Source organism: Agelaius tricolor, unplaced genomic scaffold (genome assembly GCF_023055355.1).
Source record: "Agelaius tricolor isolate 1412-34295 unplaced genomic scaffold, bAgeTri1.0.p SCAF_8, whole genome shotgun sequence".
Lineage (NCBI taxonomy): Eukaryota > Metazoa > Chordata > Aves > Passeriformes > Icteridae > Agelaius > Agelaius tricolor.
In genome coordinates this window covers 12,036,198-12,048,728 of record NW_027269268.1, presented here as the reverse complement: position 1 = coordinate 12,048,728, position 12,531 = coordinate 12,036,198, and the positions used below count along the sequence as shown (strand labels likewise).

The 12,531-nt window shown below is 40.1% G+C and overlaps 1 protein-coding gene across 7 annotated transcripts in view; it reads right to left on the bottom strand.

Moving 5' to 3' along the window:
* Positions 1-12,531, bottom strand: part of GRID2 (glutamate ionotropic receptor delta type subunit 2) — a 681,787-nt gene that overhangs the window by 408,923 nt on the left and 260,333 nt on the right. The window lies entirely within an intron of this gene.

The following is a 12,531-nucleotide window of genomic DNA, read 5'->3' as shown; positions in this document are numbered from 1 at the left end:
ACTTTTTAACCAGCTGAAAAATAATCTCTGCTAAAAGCACAGCACACCTTGCAGTGCCTAGGCCCAGGTGTGCCTGTGTGAGAGCCAATACTCTTTTCTAACACAAGACTGCCTTGTTGGGCTTCCTAGAAGGTGCAGACACCTTCCCCAGACTTCTCCCACTCATCACACTGCTAGTCCAGAGCCATGATGAAGGTGCTGGAGGAGGAATGGGAGAGCAGGAGCTCAGCTGGAGCCCTGCCAATGTACTCACTCGCCACAGGGCCTGTGTACAGTGCTTTGGGCATCTCTGTGCTGCCCGAGGCAGAGATGTGCTGAGTTCTGGGGAAAAACATGCAAACATAAAATACCAGCTGTTCAGCTGCTGGGCCAAAAGAGCTTGGAAAGTTGGGGATATTTGAAGCCTGTGGAGTTCTGCAGCTCCTGCTTTAGCATGCAGCAAGACAAATCCTGCTGGCAGCTCCCAAACTTAGGCTTTTATAGTCCTGACTGCCACGCCAAGTCTATGCAGGAAGCTCCTGCTGTTGCAAAGTCCCATTGGGGGCCACCAGTGTTTCACACAGGGCAGTAAAGCCAGAAAACATGTTATAAACCATGGAAACACTTCCTAGTCAAGCACAAAAAGAAGTCTTTTTAAGTGCAAGCAAGCAGCCCTGGTCTTGCAAAGGCACTACTTGACCTCCAAACAAGTTCTACAGTCAGCAGCACTTCATGGATTTACCCATCTACTGCGAGAACAAATGAAAAAACAAACACTATAGAGAACATTTTTAGAAAGGTTAGTCCCTTTACAGTGACACTGGGATATTTTACTCAGAGCACTGAGTAAAATATCATTTTGTGTCAAATTACACAAGCAAATTTTTTTTTCTTATTGGGGTGAGTACAAATTGGTACTATTCTAAAGGGAGGACTTTGTCACAGAAAGAGACCCCTCAAGATCTTTTCAGGTGTACTTCTATACTAGAGGCTATTTCCAGGGAAAGATATATTACACAGAAAAGGAATATAAGTACAAACCATGACTATTCTTGACCCTTAAAGGAAGAAAAAAAATAACGCATTTCTTAGTAACAGTGTTGGTCTGAAATATCATCTAATGATGCCAAACAAAAATTAAGTTACTCAGCTCCCTTTCTTGTCTCTTTCAGTCCTGACATCCAAATTATGAGTCACTACACATTCCATTCCAAAATATGAGCCATGCACTTGGAACATGTTCTTTATCTGATTAATCATCTCTGCTTAGATATGTACGGCATCACGACAAGCCATGATCACACAGCTGAACTCAGATTCAGCAATTCAGAGCGTGCAGGACAGACAGTGGGAGCACTAAGTCATGGTGGAAGAGGAAGTGATGGCTGATCTCCCAGTCCTAACTACTGGTAGCTACGTATGCATGGTTTTGTATCCCAGATGCTGGAGCTACTGCTCCAGAAGGGCATGACAATCTTGTTATACCTATAGTACTGTCTCCTTTTCTACCCTAGACAGTCTGAGAGGTTCTCTGAAGCATTTTCAGTCTGGAATGTAGCTCTCCACCTCCTATTTTCAAATCAAAGCCCACCCTGAGTCACAACAGGCAAGGAGCACATAATAAGGAGACACTATTTTTTTTTGCAGTCTCATCCTGCACTACAGTGAAAAAAGATAACAAGGTCAGCATAAACCCTTGTTCTTAATATTCAGTGTCTTTCTTAAAGGAAAAAGATCTTAAAAGGACGTTAATTCTTAAGCAAGTCACCAATACGTTTTTTTAAAATCTTTTTAAAGCATATGTCAGTCTGAAAGACCCAATCACCTATGAGAGATTTGAGGCAAGACTGTTGCAGTGTTACTGCCTCTTAACTCCATCCTGCAGGATGCCTCACCTAGATGCAACTCATTCATAACACAGGGTTATCCAGAAACGGATTCCCCGACATGCTGCTCCTAACTCCTTAAAGGAGTGAGTTCCCTAACAGAGATTTTTAACACAGACTTGGCCTCAACATTCAAGGTGGAAGAAAAGTTGAACCCATGTAGCTCACTGGGAATTCCTTCCAGCTCCCTTACAACTCTGGAAGAGCTGGTAAAGATAGTTTGGCAGCTGCTGGTCCACAGATAGACTGAGACACACTCCCCTGAGAATAAGGGTTTCCACCAACCACCTGATTTTTCTAAGGCTAAGGACCTGGTGAAGGGAAGTTTGGAATTCTGCAGATATGCAAGGTGTTTGACCACTCTGTTCCAGCACATATCTCCACCTCTCCTCCTCCCAAATATGTCCTTATTGCACATTTCAGACTACAGTCTCTTTGTCAAAACCCTCCTGGATCTTCTCTGCAAGAGGATTACTTCCATGAACTGTTGTTATTATTTCAGAATAGACCTCCTTGACCTTCCACCTGGCTTTGTGGATAGCTCTGTTAAACTGCTTTGCATGTGGTACATTCTGCATTGAAAAGAAGGCGTACATCCCACTAAGCTTTGAGCAGAGCACCCCTCCAAAGCAGCATGCCATGCATGGAATCATCCTGGCAGTGGGAGATGGATGGGCCATGCTGTATGTCCTTTAGAGAGATGCATTGGCACAATCAGGTCACTCTAAGTGCGTCCCTGGGAGGTGTGAGCCATCCAAACTGCCTGCACACGCTTGGGAGGGTGGGTGCTCCTGGAGTTTCACCCACAGCTGCCAGACAGGGCACCCCACTGGCACAGCTAGGGAAATCAGGGAAATGGAATCCCTAGGGAAGCCCATCAGTGCAGCACAGCCAGGCCCAAGGACACCTGAGGTTACAGCAGACAAGCCTTCGAGGCTGGTGGATGGCAATGACCAGCAGGACTCCATAGCTGCTTTTGGAGCATTTCATAACACCATAATTGCACAGCAGCAAGAGTCAAAGGGATTTTCCTTGGGCATTTTCCCAAGAGGGTGATGATGAGCTCTAACGTCCAATAACAACAGAATTCATCAGCTACACGTATTTTTTTAAATGGTTCCTCATTGCCCAAAGACTTAGTCAATAAATGTTCTAAGATGACAATGTAGTAAAGAAGGACAATGGGCATTTTTCATGTTCCTGTATGCCCCTAAAAATTTCAGTTATCCTATAGAACTGTCATAGAAAATACAGAAAACTTACAATACACTGTTAATCTACAGCTGGCAAATGTTTAACCCTTACTTTTTCTGTACCATAAGCATTGAACTTGAAATAATTTTCTAATGACTTGCTGTCTAGCACATTGAATTAGTCACTTCTGTGATAAATGATGAAAGTACTCTTTATAACAAAATAGTAGTGTTCATACAAAATGGATGGGAACTACAGAAGAAACTGATCTACCCAAGCACTGCATGCATTTATTGAGACTGATTTGTTTTAATTAATCTAAACTCAAAAATATCATCAGCTCTCAAAACATAAGAAATTAATTTTATTTGGTTTCAAAGAAAAACATTAATTCAGGTCACTTTTTCTTGAGATTTGTTAAAATAATTTTAGCAGCAAAATAGTTTTAGGTTTTTTTTTCATAAAAATTCTTAGCTTAATTCCAAATTAAGTTTAAAAGAAATATCTGAACACAGATATTCTGCACAAGTCATATCAAAATTTCAGGAAATTCCCATACTGGAATTTGTTAAAGACATTAAATTTAATTTACCCTTTCTTGGAAAAGTGCCAAAGGGTTTAAAATGGTCTGCTCAGTACTTTAGCTCAACCTTCCACCATAAACACAACAGCACAAATAGCACAGTACTTTAAAGCCTTATTACAGCATCACATAAATAGGAAGAGAACACCTCATGTTATTTCCAGCAGTGCCAATGCCAATACCAAAAGTCACAGCTAAACCTTGTTGAGTTCATGAAATCCCATAGAAGCATTACATAAATTAGCAGCAGTAAACACAGTTATTCTGTACCCCACACTACCCAGAAGTGCTTTGATTGACTTAGATTAATTCAGGTTCGATAACATCAAAACTTCAGGTCACTTTGCTGGTGTGACATGGTTTCTAAGGTTTGAAGCAGTATTGAAGATTTAGCAAACAAGCTGCAGTTCTTTTGCTGTTTTTACTCTCCAGCACCAGCTCCTGGGTCCCTCTAGGTCACCAGCAACTCAATGTCCACCTTTGTACACAGGATTTAATTCATTAATTAACTACAGACCTTTTTAACATAAGATGAAACCCCCATCATTATATTAATTGCAAACAGAGTGAATCAATACTACTTTTTTCCCCAAGAGAGCTTTATGCTATTACTCTACTTGTCTACCATTTGAGATGGCAATTGCCCTCAGGAATTATGAGACAAAAAGGTAAATCACTTCAGTTCAATAGACAATTTGTATTACATGGAACAGCAATTTGTACTTCAGTGCACATGAAATCTCTTACCTCTAGGGTTTTCCTCCCCCATTTTTTCCAGTTAGACACAGGATATAGACTATGAAAAATGTGAGATAAAACTGTGCTTTTAGGATCAAATATTTACAACCCAAGTATAAAGTTTACAGTACGGAGGACTTCCCTGTAAGGTATTTAATATTATTGATCACAATTATGTCTTTAGGGGAATTTTCTGCTCCTTCCATTAATCTCTGTTGCAGATGGAAGCTGATGGCATAATTTTCACCTTTAACCCATTTTAAATGCAGAAAGATCCTATCAGGTGTGTTAAGATGATGTTGCTTAATGTGATGTTCGGCTATCATCAAGAGTTAGCTTCAAGCATAAAGAAAAAAATACATTTACTCATTCTAGAGAATAGCACTAAAATTAAACAGTGATAACTCCAGATATCCTGATGCCACAGGCAGGTGAAAAGGCGAAGAAAGGTGTGGGGAGGGGTAGAGAAAGGCAGAGAAGAGCAGAAGAGAAGGGGAAGGGAGTTGGGTGTCTGGCCTACAGCTATGGTTTTGTCACACAGGGGAGAACAGGATAGAGGGGTTGAAGAAGGTGAAGAATGACAGAAGGGCAGAAAAAGGCTGAGATCTGTGTGTGGAGATTGGCAGGCAACAACCCATGGAACAAAAGCAAAAGGAGTGCAAAGGGGACAACGAAGGGCAGGAAAGGTCAGAGAAAGTAAAACAAAAAAGTGGAGTGGGGGAGAGAGCAGAGAAAAGCAAAGGAAAAAATGGGAAAAAAAGGGCAAAAAAGAAAAGGAAAAGAAGAAAGGCAGAAAAGAAATAAAAGAAGAGATGGGCAGAAGTAAAAGAAGAGTTGAGAAAAGAACAGAAGGGTTGAGAAGGTCAGAAAAGTTCAAAGAACGTCAAAGGTCACTGCCAATACTGGCACTAAGGGTGTACTAAGGAAATTCATCCTTTGATTCATCAGAGTTGCTTAAGGATCCATGATCAGTGCAGTGAACCTCATTTCCCTCAAAAATAGACATATATATGCATTTTTCAGTTCAAATGGGAAACGTGGGAGTTTTGCTCTCCTCTTTCCCTAGCTTGCTGCTTTAGGTCTGGGAACAGAGAATTCCAATTCTATTTATGCCCGTCACAGCAAACAATTTCCAAACCATCTGCTATCTAATAAAATAACTCATCTAGACAAACCCCAGCCTGGGCAACAAATGTGATATTGTACTTGAAGTCACCATAACTATTAACAACCTGCCATATATAAAACAAAGTATTTCACAATGAAAAGACCTGCACCGAAAGAATATTAAGAATGTAATGCCAAGTACTCAAATCCTAGGCAAAAAGCCTGTCTCCAGTTCTCTCTGTACTATCAGTTTTTAATTTCATAAAGGCATTTTTTATTCCCCTCCTGTGGGATGAATGCTTCATTCAGAGTGTAGTGTGAGGCCATATGATACAAGTGAATCAGGGCTGAGCAGTGAAGGTTGCTGTCCATGCCTCATTTGTGCCAATGCTGCAAGGAGTTAATAAATGGAGCTGGGCACAGAAGAGAAATGAATGTTTGAACGGCAAGACAACTGAACACTGCTCTGGAGAATTGAATTCCAACACCATCTCTGCCATCAGGCTCCACAGTGATGCCGGGCAAACATTTCACAGATGGCTACTAATTGTGTCTTTCTCATTTCCTGCATGCTCAGTGGGCAACACCTGAGGCCAGATTGACAGAAGCACAAAGCAGTCAAACAGTATTTGACTGAAGAGGCTTTCTAGGCTGCCGTAGAAACTCGATGCCTCTGAAAATTCAGATCGTGACTCTTCAAACAAATGTTCGCTTGACAGTTTTGGTCATAATCTCCTGAAGAGCCAATTGTGTATTTGTGAAAAAGAGATAAAGCAGCAACTTTCCTTTGGGTGAGGTTATGATAAATTCATTAAAGTTTATGCAGCACTTCAAGACCATAGCACTCTAATACAAAATTCCCACTACAACACTTGATGATGATGCAGAGTATTTACAGAGAAGTTTCAATGAAATACGCTAAATACAACATTCAGCTATACATTGGGGACGATTAAAAGTACAAATACATGCACTGAACAACAAACAATTTCCTCTCTCTGTAAGACCTCCGAGAAAATCATGTGTGACTTCACAAGAAAAACTAATTTACCATACAACTATGTAGAAAAATGCAATGGATTAGAAATAGAAGGCAATTTTCATTTTGCTATCAGCTATTTTTGTAATATTTGGGTTTTTTGAAATCCTAACATTCATATTTTCTGACACGATTTGTGCTTACATGAATCCATATACATTATAGAAAGACTTGTGTCAAATTTCATAAGTTTGTAACAGTTGCCTTGGCAACTAAATTTAAACAGATCTTCTGGCTCCTCTCTTGATCCTTTCTTTCTGAAGCTGTTTTGAAATCTAGCTTTTCAATACTCTTCAATATACTTCTGCTTTGAATATGAAAATATTCAAAAGAGCACAGCAACAGGGTTCCTATTAGATTACAGAAAATTTCTGTCCATTGTTGTTCTACACTTCATAAATCAGGCTTCTTGATAGTAAAAGTAACACTGGTTTCCTGTTCTTACGTGGTCCTCTTTAAGAATTATTTCTGAAATTAGTCACAATCCCAATCTGGGCTGAGGAATAGGTATGGAATTATTTTTTTTTAACTTTGTGACTTAACTCTACGGGGTTTTGTTTTGTCTTTACAGTTTGTGCATGCTGTCTTTCCACTGACTATAGTAACAGTCAATAAATTCAAGATGAATGTTTCACAGTAGGGTTTATCCTTGTCCTCTTGATGCACTAGTGGCTATACCTTGACCTTCCCCTTTTCTTTTCATAATCAAATCCCAACTACCAGCCACCCCAAGTCTGCTCTAAATTGTGCTCAATTGCAGCAAAGTAAACAAAGCCTTGCTGGACACAAGGATTTACTCTAGACTTTTTTTCCCCCTCTCCCTGCTCCCCAAGGTGCCATCTGACACATATTTCATATTGCAGGCTACAAAGAGGAGTGAAATAAGACAGCTCTCCTGGCATGATGCCACCAAGGGATTTGCTTCTCTTCAGCACTCTCCCTGGGCAGAAAGCTGTGCCAGCTGCCCTGCTGCTCCAATGCTCCAATATGCAGGAACAGTGCAAAACAGCGTGCAAGAAGACAGAAGATCTGGGCCAGGATACCTTTTGAAGAAAGCATTGATTCCCACTCTGTGATTCATGTTCAAGATGTTTCAGATTAATGTTTTTTTCAAAACCACAGCTCTCAGGTTGAGCAAAATAAAGAGAGTTTTGTGTTGCCTTGCCTTCACCTGCAACAGGCTGAAGTTAAGGGGCTTAGAGTCCACAAGACAGTGGGCAAATAGCAATGAGTAAGGAACACAGATTTGTAAGAGTTGGTTCAGCATTTGTCAATGAGCCATCAGCAGCAAGAAACACCACAAACACTTCCCTCGGCTCAGGTATTTTTTGACCGCTTCTGTAAAAATCTTACTTCAGAAAGAGAACCATGGTAATTTTTATGCCATTTATGTTGAAATAATTACATTTGCAGGCTATTTTAAATGGTATCAAGAAACTTATATGAAAAACTCAACAACCTAAATTTCCACTGATAATGGTTTTCACCAAGTGACAGTTCCAGAAGATGTTCTGTGTGAAGAACTGTCAGTTTTCATTTATGTTTTGCATTAGAAGGATGCATTCAGAATGATAAACTGTAAATTGTAGCAAACTAAAACAAAATTTCATAAATCTTAGTTATATTAACCAAAGCACAATTCTGACATACTTAACACAAGAAAATCAATCAAACTCAGCTCCAATTAAGCTCAGCAACTAATCAAAGAGCTGCCATTGTTAGGAATAGTGATTGCTTTTGAAGTTCTGAGCAAGAATTCAAAGGAAGTTTTGGCATATGGTATGTCATGTGGAAAAGGAAATCCTTTGGCTTGGACACACTGTGGAAGGGAAGCCCATGTGGCTAAGAAACTCTGTAACGCTATAAAAATACAGTTTATGCATATTTAAAATTATATTCAAATCATGTCCATTTCTGTGGCTTGAAGTATTTCTCATTATGCTCTTCTAACTTTTGAACAGCTTGTGCTCAGCTAAAGTCACATATTGAGAGGGAACATGACAGACTGCAATTCTGACCATGGAGGTCCATATTTGTCAGAGGCAATACTGAAAAACCCTCATCAAGTACAAAGATGCACTTCATTTTGAAGAATTTCAGTAAGAGGCAAACAATATATGCTATATGTGATTATGAGTTTGCATTTGATATCTGTCTAATTTGCTAAAAACATATAGACCAAAAGCCATGTAAAGGAAAGCTATTTTAGAGCCTTTTTAAAATTCAAAGTCAAGACTGAACTTTAATTCCTTTCCTATTGTCCACTTTCCAAAGTGGACAATAAAATTTAAAAAAAAATAAAAATCAAGTACTCTAGTGTAGTATCAGTTATGTTAAGATGATTATCTCTGGAGGAAAAGGGAATCATAGATGTAAATCTGGGAACAAGACTTGCCCAGATTTAAATATTCTTACAGTCAAAGTGGCAACAGATCCCTAGCTTACCAATTCCATCTGCGGCATTTCAAATTATATTTTTTTCCTTAGAGTGAGAGAAATGGAAGAGCTGTTCTCTTCTGCCAACCCTAGTAGCCTGTGCCACACATTTGCATGACACAATTCTTGGTCTCCTTTATTTACCATGGTTTAATACTAGAGAGGTTTTTTTAAACTATAAATATATTTAGTTTTAGGTCAACGCTCACATTTGTGACAATAGACTTTGATGATTCACTTCATCCATGTCTACAGTTCACCAAAGAGAACAGGGCAAACAAAACTGCCTCAGTACACCCATGTATATTAGATTTGCTCTAGCAGAGTGTTGCTACAGCTGTGCCCCCTCTACTGCTACCTTGTCTTCATTTACCTAGCACTTAAAATTTTATTCCAATCCCACATTTTAAAATAAGACCCTGAACTTTACTCATAGGTATCCACACTTAGAAATGTACTTCTGTATCACCGCTTAGCTACATGAAGGATTTATCTAAATCCCTTCTGGCTGTCAAAATCTTACAGCAACAATTTCCCATGATACTTTTTCCTTTTATGATGAGATTCCATCCCAAATGATAAATGTAGAATACAAGAAATGGAGGCCAGATATGCATGCAATCAAACTGTAATTGTCTTTGCATGTACTATAGTCCAGTGCAGTACATGCAAAGACTATTGTCTTTGTCAATTAAGACACAATTCTTTCCCAGATGAAACAGAAACTTTCTCAGGACAGGTTGTTTCCTAGGGTTTCACTCCGCACTAACACACTCCTACCACTCTTTTTCTCTTGCTCCAGTCACTAGAAAAGGGAGCTTCTAGGCAAAACAAGCCCAGACAAGGAGAGAACACAAGCATAGGAGCAGATTTTGCACCCAGCTATGTACACTGGATTCTGCAGCACTTCATATTATTTCCTCTTAATGTGTTTGGCTTTCTGACCAGAAGATTACAAGTCTGCAGTTCAACCTTGAAGTTTTTTGTTAAAGCAAAACAAAACCCGACACTTTAAAGAAAAAAGTGACACACAGGAACAAATTACTTTCAGTTCATAAGGAAGCTGCAATGTTGTATATTTTAAATGCAAGATGATGCCAAACCAACACATCTTCAGAGTGCTAGATACTACTTAGACATATTTTAATGTAACCTTTTCGGATCAACTTTTGTTGTGTTAATTCACCATAACATTTCCTCTAGCCAGTGAATTTTCACTACATATAATCACCTTCCAATATTCTCTTTCTACCAAATCATAAATTACAAACTCAGCACTAATCAGCACAAGCTAGAAAGAAGGTAACAAAAGAAGTGCTGTATGTGGAGTCTTAGCATTTCCATTTTGGAGTCCTGACACACTTCTGAACAGCAGTGTTGATCTGCTGGAAGGTACCAAAGCTCTGCAGAGGGATTGATAAGCCAAGGCCAATCATATGAGCTTCAATAAGAAAAAATTCTAGGTTCTGCACTTGGGTCACAACAACCCCAGAAGGAAGCACCCACAGGCTGGGTAGAGCGGGTGGAAAGTATCCCAGTGGAAAAGGACCAGAGTGCTTGACAGTGGTTGAACATGAGCCAGCATGTGCCCAGGTGGCCAAGAAGGAGAATGGCACCCTGGCCTGGATCAGGAATAGTGTGGCCAGCAGGACCTGGGCAGGGATTGGACCTCTGACCTCTTGGTCATTGATGAGGCCACACCTCGAGTGCTGTGGTCATTTTTGGGGCCCCTCACGACAAGTGATGTGCTGGAGCGTGGCCAGACAAGGGCAGCAGAGCTGAAGAGGAGCAGCTTGAAGGAGCTTGGTGTGGAGAAAAGGAAGCTCAGGGGAAACCTCATCACTCTACACTTGCCTGAGAGGAGGTTGTAATGATCTGAGTGTCAGTCTTTTCTCCCATGTAACAAGAAATAAAACAAGAGGAAATGGCTTCAAATTGCCCGAGGGTGAGTTTAGATTGGATGCTAAGAAAAACTTCCCTCACCAAAAGGGTTATCAAGCATTGGAACAGGCTACCCAGGGAAGTGGTGGAGATATTTAAAATATCTTCACTAATCCTGGAGATATTTAAAAAACTATAAATCTTGTGCTTATGGACACGGTTCAGAGGTCGAATTGGCAGTGCTGGGCTGGACTCTAGGATCTTAAAGGTCTTTTCCAACCTATATGATTCTATGATTTTAATCATAAACTGCATACTCTCCTCCACAGGCTCCCATGTTTGCAACACAAAGTACACAACACTTGAATATAAGCTCTGTTGACAAGATTTCATCACGCTAGAATTAGCAGAATTTCCAGAGCAGATAAAAACAATAAAGCTTGACAACTTTTTTTATTTCTTTTGGGTTTGCATCCTTAGGAAATGAAGCATAACGATATTTATGTCGATATTTCATATTCCTTGTTCACTCAGAGTCAAGAACCCAGGTTTCCCTGGCAACCTCCATTGTTTTGCCTTCACAGGTTGCTGCAGTCTACCCTTCACCTTGGCACCTGAGATAGAGCACAGCCAGTATGGCTGGGACAGAGAGGCACTCACTTGTGCTGCTGCTGCTGCACAGCCCTGACCTTCAGCAGCCTGCTCAGCCCAGCACCAAAGGACTGGGGCTCTGAAGCCTGACCTTGCCTTCTTGGTGGAAGCCCAATTAATTTTCACAGGTCTTTCCCACAGCTTCAGGTTGTCAAACCACACAGCACCAGCCTGGATTAAACTGCATGCAAAGAGACAGCAGCTACAGAGCAACTCTCTGATACAGCTGGCAGTCTGTCCAAATGAGCTGATATTCAAGAGCTGAAAGGAGGGAATTTGAGAGAGTGACAGACAGACACAGGGTGAAGTCTCTGCTTCCAGAGGAATTGCCAAAATGTGTCTGAGTAGGTGGCAACAATGAGAAGAAAAACCTATGAGAAGAGTATTAATTTAATTTCTATCTCAAGTTGTTAATTGTAGCTGAGGCACAGCCCTTTCGCAGCTGAGCTGGCATTTGGATTGATCACTACGGACAGCTTGTTTACTGGGAAGATCTTAAGAACTACAAGTGCTCACCAAGTAGCTTAAGCTCTTTCTTTCCAACATGGGGAAAAACACAGTGAGGGGGAGGCTAGCTCCTGACACTCTGCTGCTGCAAGAGGAAAAGAAAACCTTTTACTTTCTGGTTTTGCATTGAATTTAGAAAATTTGACTTGCTAATCTTTTATACGTTGGCATTCTTTCATCTTCTTGAGAGATAAATATTTTTAATCAGGCAATTCCCTTCAGGATAACAGTGATTCACATTATACTGATGAATGATATCAATCAGTTATTAGGCATGAAAAATGTGTATGTCAAACCCTAACAATGTTTATCCTAACAAAAGTGCAAAGCTTTTTTCTTTTTTAAAAAACCCAATTCTCTAATAGTTTTTCTCTACACTCAAGAGGGCTTTTTTTTCTTCAAATGTTAGAGTAAAACCAGTAGCTACCTAGTGAGTCCTGTTTGCCATAGAACATTATTAAACGTTCTAATTAATCTAATTAATGGAAGATACCATGCCATATCCCTGCAGATATACAGAAGATATTTTC